Source organism: Mustela erminea, chromosome 7 (assembly GCF_009829155.1).
Source record: "Mustela erminea isolate mMusErm1 chromosome 7, mMusErm1.Pri, whole genome shotgun sequence".
Lineage (NCBI taxonomy): Eukaryota > Metazoa > Chordata > Mammalia > Carnivora > Mustelidae > Mustela > Mustela erminea.
This window is the reverse complement of record NC_045620.1, coordinates 70,120,660-70,133,770: the sequence shown is the minus strand read 5'-3', so window position 1 is coordinate 70,133,770 and position 13,111 is coordinate 70,120,660.

Here is a 13,111-nt window from a genome sequence, read left to right as displayed (position 1 = left end):
AACTAAAGGAATCAAGTCAAATAGTTTATGGCAAGTCTAGTCTCTAATCAGACAAAATCCTAAGATGTAAAGAAACACAAAATGTAGTCATTAATAAGAGGGACTTGTGAAATTCTTAAAATCTGTATTGTGACAGAAGAAAGTCTATGTTTTAAAGTAGAAGGCCTAAGTTGTTACACTGATTCTGCCTTTTGGTAGTTGGCTGAGTAGGTGAATCCACTCTGTAAGCCCCAATTCTCTCACTATGAAATGGGCAGCAAATAATAATTTGCCTGACAACTTTAAAGAGTTTTTATAGGGGTCAAATACATCAAATGAAATAATCAGTTTCAAATACAGTAAGCTGAAATGAGTTCTACAAAAGTAAAGCATTAATAACAAAATAGATAGAATTTAAAAATATACTTTTTTTTTTTAAAGATTTTATTTATTTATTTAACAGACAGAGATCACAAGTAGGCAGAGAGGGAGGCAGAGAGAGAGGAGGAAACAGGCTCCTTGCTGAACAGGGGAGCCTGATATGGGGCTGGATCCCAGGACTCTGGGGTCATGACCTGAGCTGAAGGAAGAGGCTTTAAAACACTGAGCCACCTAGGTGCCCCCCAAAAGTATACTTGAAAAAAAAATATTTTATTTAGTAGAGTGAGCAAGCATGAGTGGGCGGAGGGGCAGAGGCAGAAGGACTAAGCAGACTTTCCGCTGAGGCTGGAGCCCCAAGGCAAGGCAGGGCTCATCAAAGGACCCTGAGATCATGACCTAACCCCAAAGTGAAATGCTTAGCTCACTGAGCCACAAGCTGCCCCCAAAATAGACTTTATGCTGAGTGAAATAAGTCAAGCAGAGAGAGTCAACTATCATATGGTTTCACTTATTTGTGGAGCATAACAAATAGCATGGAGGACATGGGGACTTAGAGTGGAGAAGGGAGTTGGGGGAAATTGGAAGGGGAGGTGAACCATGAGAGACTATGGACTCTGAAAAACAATCTGAGGGTTTTGAAGGGACGGGGGGTGGGAGGTTGGGGTACCAGGTGGTGGGTATTATAGAGGGCACGGATTGCATGGAGCACGGGGTGTGGTGCAAAAATAATGAATACTGTTATGCTGGAAATAAAAATAAATAAAAAAAAAAGAAAAAAAAAAGCCCAAATCACACCTGAGTTAAGAAAATAAACATGTTTCAAGTGGAAAAAAAAAAAAATAAATTATATTTTTTAATATATAAATTACTTATTTGATTAAGGTCTTACCATTTTTTTAATAAGCTGGTAACCTTTTTAGGGTGTTCTACAACCTAAAGCCCAAGTTAGACTTTTTTCTGTTTGTTAGCCAATATTCATTTTGGGAACCTAGAGTGTGTACCTCCTGTTGCTCATATGGTCTGTTAGGTTCAGCGAAGTTGCTATTTAATAAATTCTAATTTTAATATTCTCCATGGCTCAATTACTGGTGTGAAATTCTCTAATCCCTCAAGACATTTCATTCTTCTAAAGAGAGTTTTTTCTGTTCCTAGATGATTTTCTTGTCTACATTTTATTCTTAATGAAAGATGTAATAATAGAAACACTTTTTATTTTCTCTAATACATAAATGAGAGAAGTAGAATTTAACTTTTTTTCTACTGATGTTTTTGTGTCTAGGTTACCAACTGGTGAGCTTCTGTAAGATCATTCTCTGAGGTTGCTCCCTGGTGCCAACCTCTGAGCTTGGCTCTTAGATTCCTCATACATTTCTTAGCCAGTTGGAAGTTAGGATGACATATATAAGGGTTCATGTAAATAATTTATTTGGTAGACAAGATATGTGCATGCTATATCCCACACAAAAAAGAAATGTTTATACTTGGCTAAAATGTATCTGAATACAAAATGAGCATGAAATAAATTCACATCCATCCCCACAATCAAAATAAAAAAAGAAATGCTCAAGAAACACAAATTGTGCTGTGTTTTCATAACTGAAATATGACATACAACACTATTTTCACACAATTTGGGTGACCTAGCAAAATTTTTAAACCTGTGGGCTAGGTTTTTGTTTTGTTTTGTTTTTGCTTGATTTCTACACACGTTATTATGGGCTGGAATGACTTAAAAAGTGAACATTTTCACATTTCCTGCAAACTGAATTATATGACTACTCAGGAGTATTTTTCACCTCTATGTTTTTCTTCTGACTTACTGATGTTGGTGTTAAAGGTAATAATCAGTAATCTAAAGGGGGAATTCTTTCTCTGTCTGTAGAGCACATATTTCATTGAAGAAGAGAAGAGAAAATGAAACAAATACCCAAGCAGCTATAATATTGGGTTAAAGAGACTAAAGAAAATAGAATGAGTAACATTTCATGCCGGGCTTTCTCGTGCTTGGTTCTCAATGACTCTCAAACTGCAATAATTTGAAGAAAAGTTACCAACTAATAGAGACTGATAGAACAAAAGAGAAACCATATTGGAAGAAAATCAAATGTGTAGAAATGCTGGCCAAGTAGCATAGGTAAAGAGAATAAAATAAAGTCATGAGAAGAAGAGTAATGAAAATGTGATGTCCCAAAGATGCTTCAGTGAGAAAAGTTTGAAAACAAATCTGGTAGATGATTATTCAAAGTCTGTTTGGTTTTTTTTGTTTGTTTGTTTGTTTTGTTTTTGTTTTGTTTTGCTTGTTTGTTTAGAGGTAGGTTTTTGAAGTATAAGAAGGAAGAACTTGATTAGAACCAGTTTCATTTTTTGACTTTGTAATACACAAATGTTTTTGGATATGTAACTATAAGGAGGCATATGTTCATAGATGCACAAAGATTTTTTCATTTAGAGAACAAGGAAAATACAAACATTGGCCCTGCACATCTGAACTGGCAGCATCTGGAGCATACAAAATAGATGTTCCACTAAGTGCTTCTTCTCCAAGGCTCCACTGATTTGAATGAACTAGCCAATTGGAGCTTGTCTCCTCTTCTCTCTGGTACATTGATTTCAGCGTGGACGTATTGATCCCAGACTTTCTAGGTGGTTCACAAACAGCTCAGGTTAAATTAACTTGAGGACACTGTTTGAAAATGCAGAATTACTCTCACTTTTCCATGCCTGTTATTAAGCATTGTTTCCAGAAGATCAATCTTTTAATTACATTGAGCCTCCCTACTGGTGGCTCTCGGTAACAAGAAGTATATTGTGCACTGACTGGAAAAATAAAGAGAGGGGAAAAAGATGGTTTATAGCACATTGCCTTCTCTAAAGTGACACCTTTAGGGTATTGAATGTGGTCTGGTCTTCATCAGCATATTGAAGATCATGGTCCTGTCATTCATCAGTATATCATGAGTTCACACTTGATGGAAATAAATTATAACTATATGCTAATATTTATTGCATTCTTTGTAATAGGAATTGTCCTAAATATGCTAAATACTATATATTGTAAAGTTGGCTCTGTTATTCTTCACTATTTTAGAAGTGAGGAAAGCAAAGCTCAGTGATACTCCGTAGTTTGCCTACGGCCTTATAACTATAGTGGTAGAGCTGTGTTAAATTTAGCTCCATCTTACCCCAAGGTAATGGTATTAATTCAGATGCTTTTCTTTTTTTTATGCAAAATTCAAATTTTTCTTAAATAGCTTAATGCACTGCCATATTTTTTATTCTTTGTGTTGTGGCATTATTTTGGTGAAGTAGGAAGGGCAGGAATCATACTTACCACTTTGCAGATGGGAAAAACAGAAGCCTAGAACATTCAAGTTGCTTGGATTAAGTATAGAAGAGAGGAACAGAATTAAATATATATCTTCTCACTGTGAATGTCTTTTTGTTTCAAGATATATTTAAAATGCTGCAAATTCTTTGCAAATCCACTATCGTGAGATGAAGTCTAATTCCCCTCCTCTGGGATCTGAATGACTTGACCAATATGAGGGAGTGGAAATCATGTTTTCATTCTTTTGAGGGTTGTTTTGTTCTGTTTTGTTTTTGTAAGTTTCCAAGTTTTTGTTAAAAGTCTGGCAGCTTCTGCCTAGACTTGGTCCAATCACTCTGGGGGGAAACCAGATGCCCTGTAGGAAACTCCTCTGAGATAGCCATTCTGTGAAGAAGCCCAGACTAGCTATCCTATGGAGAGCATAAGAACAAAATGCCTGGTTAGATCCAACTGCTCTGATTGTTTCAGCCCAGATACCAGAGAAGTAAATGAAGAAGCAGTTTTGGACCTATGAGTCCCAGTAGCTGCAATGTGGAAAAGAATCTAGGAGTCCAACCAAAGACAGAGCAAATCCTCCAAGACAGTATCTCAGGAGAGCTCTCACAGTCAAAGCCAGCCATTTCAGTGATTGTCTTAAGGTTCCAGCAACACTGGATGCGTGCACTGTGGACCAGTTGTTCCACCGAATGCTAGAATGTTATGGTGTTATGCTATGTCTTAAGTTTAGTTTATCTTCTCCATAGATGAGCTGTTTTATTGCGGGCTTTAAAGGTTTAGTTCTTGAGCTATAATAGTAGCCACAGATTTCCACTGAGCCATTATCCTCAGACACTCAGGGCCATGTCCTCAAGCAGATTTGAAAATCAATTACAGGCTTTAGTTCCCTGTGAAGTTAAATAAGGTGCACTGATTCTTAGGGAATTTTAACTTCTCATCAGACTCTTCTTTTATGATTCAGGCCTTTCAAAATATAGGGACCTTAAAAAATTTTAAGAATGTAGTGAGATGATAGACTTAGGTGTGTATTGAGAAGAGATACATGAATGCATGAATATGAACTTCTGATGATGGAATGTGCACATTATACACTATCATACCTTCCAGGAATTTTTCATACTTTATGAATAGTGTGATCTGAGGTGTGTTTTTCTCTGCATAACCTGACCCCACTCCCTTTGAATCTTACTGCTATTTTTCCGGGCTCACTTACGTTATTCAGATACTGTGGTTGTGAGGGGTACACACTGACCCAAGAGAATCTGGGACATAACCCTCTCTCTTTTTTTTTTTTTTAAGATTTTATTTATTTATTTGACAGACAGAGATCACAGGTAAGCAGAGAGGCAAGCAGAGAGAGAGGAGGAAGCAGGCTCCCTGCTGAGCAGAGAGCCCGATGTGGGGCTCGATCCCAGGACCCTGGGATCATGATCTGAGCCGAAGGCAGAGGCTTTAACCCACTGAGCCACCCAGGCGCCCCCATAACCCTATCCTTAATGAAAAGTGTGAACAGCTACTGTAGACAGGCTTGATTTCCTGCTTCGCAGCATCTGTCATCAACCCATAGACTTAGGAGATCACCCACAGGGGAATATCCAGTCACAGGAGCTGCAGAATATATTTATCTCTTGTCCATTAAATTCATAACCTTTCAAATGTCTGGGAGCTACATTTTTCTCAGATTGGAGAAAGGGCTAAAGAGTAGCTCCACACTGTATATACAAAAGGAAAGAAGAAAGATGTGCTGCCTTTTCACCTGTGTTATCTCTTTATGCTAATTCTAGTTCCGCTCAAATATAATCTGGGATGAAATAGCAAGTTACAAAAAGTATTACTGTCACTGGAAACAGAAAAATAGACAAGGCAGAATTTTTAAGGACATTCCCTTGGAGACTTGGATTTATATGGAGTTTAATTTTAGCTTTTCTTTCTGAGGAGTTGGGGCAGCAACATTTGGTGTACTTCTCTTACCTGATTATTATCCTCCCCAAATGTCTGCTACTCACTTATCAAAAATCTACCTGGCGTTAGCTGAAGGGAGAGCAGTACTTGTAGGATTTTGAAATGCTGAATCTACACCAGGCTTCTGAAAAGATGCTGAGGAGTACCATGGACTAATATCCCTAAAACATAGATAGCAAACTTCTCAAAGTTGTGTGATACGCTGGACTGAAATGACAGTGGGATCTAAAGGATTCACAGATGTATCAAGCACTGGGAGTGGGAAATAATGTAACTGAGTAGAGTTACTGGGAGAAAAATTCTTTCTTGCTGAACATAAGCTTCCTATCAGATCATTTCAGTCAGAAGTTTAAACCTAATTGTCCTATTGTGAAACACCATGCAGCTAAATGAATACGTTTTTTTCTCTAGTCCACAAGTTAGGAATAAAGTTCAAAAATACTAGGGTTAGACAGGGATCTTCTGACCAGCTGGGCCTTCACATATAGTCTTGTTTATCTCAAACTGTGTCCTTGAGCACAAGCTGGTCCAAAATACAAGTCATTCATAATAGTTCCTTAAAAGCTTTCCTTGGGGCACCTGGGGGGCTTATTTGGTTAAGCATTGGACTTTGGGTTTCCACTCAGGTCATGATTCTCAGGGACGTGTGATCGAGTGCCCCCACTGGGCTCCAGGCTCAGGAGGGAGTCTTCTTGAGGTTTTCTCCCTCTCTCCCAGCTCATCTCCCCTCTCTCTGCTTGTGTGTATGCTCTCCCTTGCTGTCAAATAAATAAATAAATAATCACCTATCCAGTGAAACATTTCAACTGTCGCTTTAAAAAATAGATAGATGAAATTTTGTCAATTTCAACTTAAATGTACATTCAAGAAATTCAAAAATCAACATACACACTGTAGCCACAATTACTGACCTAGACAGATTATCAATATTTTGAAGATTTTTTTTAATGGCTGATACATATTAACAGGTAGAATCAGTCATTGGAATCTGATTTGACAATGACTGGGTTATCTCTAAACAGTGCTATAATTAAATTTTCTGATTAAAAGCTGATCTAATTCTCTTGTCCTGAGAATAGTAACCAAAATCTTTAACATATGCTATAATGTCTTGCAAGGTCTGAGACGTATCCCTATCTCTGGCTTCCATTTGAATCACTACTCTTCCCTTCTGCACTCTTCTGCACCTGTTCCACCACCGTCTTTTATTCCTTAGAACAGTCTATTCACTACCACAGCCACTTTCACATTGTTTCAGCCACAGTAAAACTATACTTACATTAAATTTCACTGCTGTCATATGATATTGTCCGGATTCTTTGCTGCTTTCCTTTTCTGTCTCCTTCCACTCTACCATTCATATTAACATCTAGGAGCAAGAAAAACACTGTATTACAAAAATATAAATTGTGATAATATTCTAGATTAAGTGAAATCAACATTATGTGGCAAACTCAGTCTTTAGTGCAGCCCATAAAAAGATGTTAACACTGAATTCCATGGCTACAACGGCCATTCTCTGAAGGATCTATCCAAAGACAGAACCCAGAAATTGTGGCAATATGTTTTTCTACACTTGAGACTACAGAATGAGTTATTTCAAGTTGCAGAAAGTATTTTTGCATGGCAAAGCAACACAGTAGTATAAATGATACAGAGTATAGATAAAATTCCCAGTATTTAGTCTGTCAGTCAGTTAGCTGGTCGTAAAGTAGAGGCAGATCACTGTGTGATATACATACTAATTTCAATCTGGCAACACCTGCTGTTCTGGAAGATAATTTTAAGTCCTACAGCAATGAACATTTATAATTTGAATGGTTAGGCACTCATGAGAAACCAATGGAATTTCATTGATGGGAATGATAAAAAATATATGAATAAATTTAAATGAACTATTTTTCAGGGACAAGAAAATAATGTAGCTAGTGTCAATGGACAGGGCAAAAAGTATAAAAATGGGGTGTGTGTAATAGATCTTCTCATTTAATTTAATCTTCTCATTTTTGTCTTAATCCCAGGTATATGGGATTAAGCCTTTGGGGGTCATTGTCAATCCTTGCTCAACCAGCTTGAATTTCTGCTGTCACTTCAAAGTTTAAGTATTTCCTCTAGCCTTTCTCTTAATTAGACATCTAATATTATTTTATGTGGGTCATCATATTAATCCTTGAATCTAGATGGAAATTTTTATCTTTGAATGTGGTTGGATTTGTCCCTTTCTTATGCATAAGAAATCAGGCAGGAAGTGAGTGGTTTGGTTAATTTGTGGTTGAGAACGGAAGGGTCTCTTACATTAAATTTGTGTATGTGGATCAAAGTGTGTATGTGTGTATCTGTGTATTGAGGAAGATAGTGGGTGATAACAATAGCTAAGATTCAGTGAGATTCTTGTCCAGAGGGTGGCGAGGTAAGGGAAGTAGGGAAAAAGATGGATGGAAAATAGGTAGGCAGTGGCTGGAGTTTTACCCAGAAGCTAAAAATAGGCTGGAGAGTCGGGCTAGTGAGGAAAAAGAGCCAGTAAAAGGTCATTGTCTGGGCTTATCTTGGAGACCAAGGTCCTGTGCTCAAGCAACCTTTGTTACAAAGCACCCTAGTAGAGGGGCTATGTTTACTTTCAGATGAGTGTGCTAGATGTAAAAGCATGGATTCTGGGAGCCTGGGTGGCTCAGTGGGTTAAGCCTCTGCCTTCGGCTCAGGTCGTGATTCCAGGGTCCTGGGATCGAGCCCCACATCGGGCTCTCTGCTCTGCGGGGAGCCTGCTTCCTCCTCTCTCTGACTGCCTCTCTGTCTACTTGTAATCTCTGTCTGTCAAATAAATAAATAAAATCTAAAGAAAAAAAAAAAAACCCACAAAACCCTAACCTTTAAAAAAAAAAAAAAAAAAAGCATGGATTCTAAGTGATGATAGCTGCATAGACTCTGCCCACAGGATGTCTGTGCCTTAAACCCTGTCTGTGTTGGTGGTTGAATCCTCAAGTCTGCCAGTCCTCCATCTGGATTTAACTATTTACATCCTTCAGTCTCAGGGTCCTCAAGTCATATTTTGGATCTACTATGCTTTCGAAAATAAGACTTGTTACACATTCCCTTAACTCTGTATTATCCTTCTATCAGTGGCCATTGTTTTTAAGAAATTGCCAAGCTTATTATATAGCTATAGTAATTGGCTATGTAGTATTGTCTAAGGGTTAGACACATAGATCAGTGCAACAAACTAGATAACCTAGAATTATATCCATACGAATAAACACAATGGGTTTTGATAAAATGCACATGGAATTTAATGGAGGAATCTTCATGATATGATGCTGGAGCTATTAGACATCGTACTACTGCTACTACTGCTAATAATAAAACCAACCCTGACCTGGGTATCATACTGTATATAAAAATGAATCAAAATGGATCATGGATCCAAATGTAAAACCTTAAATTTAACAGGAAAACTCAAGAAGAAGTCTCTGCTCAATGATTAGGCAGAAAGAGTTCACACCATAAATAAATTCCATAAAATGAAAAAATGAGACATTAGATTTCATTGAAATTTAAAAGTTTAGTCCTGTGAAAGACTCTGTTGGAAGAATGAAAACACAAGCTACAGAGTAGGAAAATGTACTTGCCAGCCTCATATCCAACAATGGACTAGTATCTAGAATATGCAATGAAATCTTGAAACTCAGCAGTGAAAGATCGAAGGGCAGAGCAAATGAGAAGACATTTCACTGAAAAGGAAATGCAGATGGCAGAAAAACACATGAATAGATTTCCACATCATTAGACATTAGGGAAGTGCAGATTAAAACCACAATGAGATATTACCATATATTTATCAAAATCACTAAAATAAAAAATAACACTATGTGCTGGTAGGAATGCAGAGAAACTGTATCACTCTACATTGATGGGGATATTATAAAATGTGACCTAGATTTTCTGGAAAAGATTGTTGTTGTTTTTTTAAACTATACAAGAACCTACCATATGACACAGAAGTTGCCCTCCTTAGGCATTTATTCCAGATACATAAAAAGTTAGGTTTACACAAAAACCTATATGTAAATTGTTACGGCAAGTTTACTCACAGTAACCAATAACTGGAAACAACTAAGATGTCCTTCAAAGTGAATGGTTAAACCAGTTGTGGCACATATACATCATGGAATGCTACTTGACAATAAAAAGGAACATAGTACATTTGTACCTAACAATGTGGATGGATCCCCAGAGAATTATGTTGATTAAAAAATAATACCAAAGGATTATATAGTGTCATCCCCAAATCCCCAAATTAGAGACATGGAGAACAGATTAGGGCCATGGGAGGGAAAAGGGAAGTAGATGTGGTCATAAGAGGGTAAAATGAAGGAGCATTGGGGGTACTGTATCAATGCCAATATCCTGGTTGTGACATGGTACTATGGGAGTTACCATTGGGGAAGTTACCCTTGGGAGAAATGGAGTACATGGTACACAGGATCTCTTTGAATTATTTCTTATAATTCTATATGAATCAGTAATGTCAAAATTTATTTTTTAAAATATTTTATTTATTTGAGAGAGAGAGATTCCACAAGCTAGGCAAGGGCCAGAGGGAGAAGCAGACTGCCCACTGAGCAGGGAGCCCTACAGAGGGCTAGATAGAGAGCCCAGGGATCACGTCCTGAGCTAAAGGCAGATACTTGACTGACGGACACACCCTGGCGCCCCTGTAATGTCAACATTTTAAAAAATGAAAAAGGCTGGGCACCTGTGTGGCTCAGTGGGTTAAAGCCTCTGCCTTCTGCTCAGGTCATGATCCCAGGGTCCTGAGATCGAGCCCCACATCGGGCTCTCTGCTCCGCAGGGAGCCTGCTTCCCCCTCTCTCTCTGCCTGCCTCTCTGCCTACTTGTGATCTCTCTCTGTTTCAAATAAATAAATTTAAAAATCTTAAAAAAAATGTAATCTCTGTTAAATAAACAAAAAAAAAATTTTTGAAAAAGGCTCTAAATGCAGTGTGGAGGAGTATTCTAGGGAAGTGACTGTAGTAAGATGAAGTAGTGAACTGGGAGGAAAAGAATGGATATTGATGCTACGCCAGTGGCTGTGGTATTTGTGAGGACTCTAACTGTATGACACGTGGAGATGGTAGAGTCAGTAAGACTTCCTGAATGTTTGGATGTGGGAGTACAGGAGAGTAAGGTATTATGGATACAGTCCAAATTTGAGGTTTGGATAATTGGACAGATAGTGCTGAAGATAATCACTGAAATGGTTGACTTAAGAATAGGAAAGGTATGAGGAGAGACAGCCAAACCAAAAGTATGTATGTATATGTATATGTCTATCCAATGTACATAAATAATATACATAGTATATATCGTATCTATAATAGCAGACTTTGGAGAATATAGAGCTCTCTACTGTGTCAGAAGGAAGGATGGTGCATTGTATTCACAAACTATCTGCAACAGCTGCTATTGTGAATACTCAACTTTGTTTTCATTACAAACTGTATTATCTAAATAGTAGGTGTTTGCAATGGTTGCGAAAACTTCCTGTGTTTCATTATTTTAAAGATCTAATTTTATTTGATGGGTGCTCATGAGAGTGGTGAATTATAATATACAGAAAAGATCAGGTTTTGATTGAGTCATCATCCTCATTTTACCTTTTTTGTTATTATGCATTTTCTGTATTTGATTTTCCTTAGGCATATGTGGTGTTGATCGGTGGAAACATGTTGCATTTCTGACACACCATGGACAATCACCCCCTACCCATTCCTCCCCACGACAGGCCATCTTAGAAGCATGTCTGCTGCTGTTGAGGAGAAGTAGTTCCATCTTGCATCACCACATTTTGGCTAACTGCCCTTGAACCCATGCAACAGAACATCTAGGGCCTAAATATTCCAGTTGATTTCATCAGTGTGCAATGAGAGAAGGAATGAGCATCTGGAAACTGCAGCTCTCTCTGAAAGGCATAATTTTCCATTAATTTCAGATGAGAGCTTACTGGCTCTCAACTAAAATGCACTGCTGAGTTCTCCCAATCCTAAAGAAAAATAAGGGTGAGACTTTAAATTTGGGGAGTTGGTAAAGATTATTTGAATAACTGCATATTCTTGGATCAGAGTCACATGTATTCTGACATAATTGTTTTTAAAAATACGAAATCACATTATTTGTAATGGAGAGAGCTAAATACCAGTGCTTGTATTTCATATTGTATTTTCTCCCTCTGCTGGCCAAGTGCTACATCAACATTGAAATAAACAAAGAAAGATGTTTTCTTCTGCATTATATAATTAGGCTCTAAAACTGGAAACATCTATTGAAAGGAAGAGTCATAAAATGTCTTGTATATTTTTCTTACCTTCGGTGCCCTCAAGCAATCTCTGCACTCTCCCCTAAAAACAAAATAAAAGCCTTCTGCCCTCAAGGAAAGATTTATATTAGTAATGTCTACCTTGGTGTAATTTTAAGCCAATAGGCCCCTTGGAAGAGTCGATTCAATTTCACGAACATTTATTGGGTCTATACGTGTCAGGTGCCCTACTAGTTGCTGGGCACATAAAACGAATAAAGTACTGTCCTTGCTGCCCCAGGAACTCACAGTCTAGCAGAGAAGGGACATTCATAAGCACTTAAAGTTCAACATAAATGCTGCAAGGGAGAATTGTATAAAACACGAGGAAATTACAGATGGAGAAGGAATTTGTAGTCTGAAGAGGCTGGGAAAACTATAGGAAAAACAAATAAACAAAAATCCGACAACTGGGATCCGAAGCTTTCAGGATTTTGCCTGATGTACCTGGGTTGGTTATGGGGAGATAATGAAATGAGATGGGCAAAGGTATGAGGGGATGAAGCTTCATTTATAGGTAATAATGACTAGGGATATGGCATAGAGTTAGAGTTTGTGGGTCCACAAAGTTAGGTTTGGACATCAATTTAAGATAGATATTCTAAGGAATCAAGAACTTGCCTTATGAGAAGTGAGACCACGATTTTTTAAGCAGACACTTACCATGATGATCCCACCATATTTGCATTTTTGGGTTAATTTTGTTCAGTATGAAGGAATGTGGAACCTTGATAAGAGGAAGGGGTGGAGTCCTTGTGACAGGTGTTTCTTGAGACACTACTTACCATAGCAGGTGGGAGCCTGGGACTAGTGGCATTCAAGGCTGAGATTCGGGTCTGGGCTGTTTTTCTCTCCATTTATTTACTTTCGATTTTTGATCACTTAAGGAAAGGAATTCATGTCAGTTTGATAGAAATGCAAGATATGGAAGTCATAATATTGCACCGTAATTCCATAAATGTATAAGCAAATATTTAAAAAATAAGAGCGTATGTGATTTCTAATTTTCTGAAGGACACTTTTAGATTGGTTAATGCTTACACCACATGATTTGCTTTGGACTAAAAGATCTCAAATTGCCTCCAAAGTTGTACCTTTTATTCTATGTTGTATTA